The sequence below is a fragment of the Rhincodon typus genome, unplaced genomic scaffold (assembly GCF_021869965.1).
Source record: "Rhincodon typus isolate 14 unplaced genomic scaffold, sRhiTyp1.1 hic_rhity00003103, whole genome shotgun sequence".
In the NCBI taxonomy this organism is placed as follows: Eukaryota; Metazoa; Chordata; class Chondrichthyes; order Orectolobiformes; family Rhincodontidae; genus Rhincodon; species Rhincodon typus.
Window position 1 is genome coordinate 19295 of NW_025968741.1, and position 501 is coordinate 19795.

Sequence of the window (501 nt, forward strand, 5' to 3'; positions counted from 1 at the left end):
GGGGGTGAGGGTGGGGGTGTGAGGTTGGGGAGTGGGGGTGTCGGTCAAGTGTGGGGGTATGAGGGTGAGGGTGGGGATGGGAGGTGGGAGTGGGGGTGTAGGTTAAGTGTGGGGGTAGGGTGTTGAGGGTGGGGGTGTGATGTGCCATCGTGTGCCCTTAACCCTCCAGCTGCTGCAGTTTGATCTGAAGCTGTCTGTTCCTGAACCTGGTGACCTGCTGTCCCTGCTGTGACATTCTCAATCTCCACAGCAGCTTTTTATCCTCCTCCCTGAAACAAAACAAGACTCACAGAGAGCTGTCGGAGTCAGGCACACAGAGTGCTACAGGAGTCCAGCACACAGAGAGCTACTGGATTCAGACACACGGAGAGCTACAGGAGTCAGGCACACAGAGAGCTACAGGTGTCAGGCATACAGAGAGGTACAGGAGTCAGACACACAGAGAGCTACAGGTGTCAGACACACAGAGCTACTGGATTCAGGCACACAGAGAGCTACAGG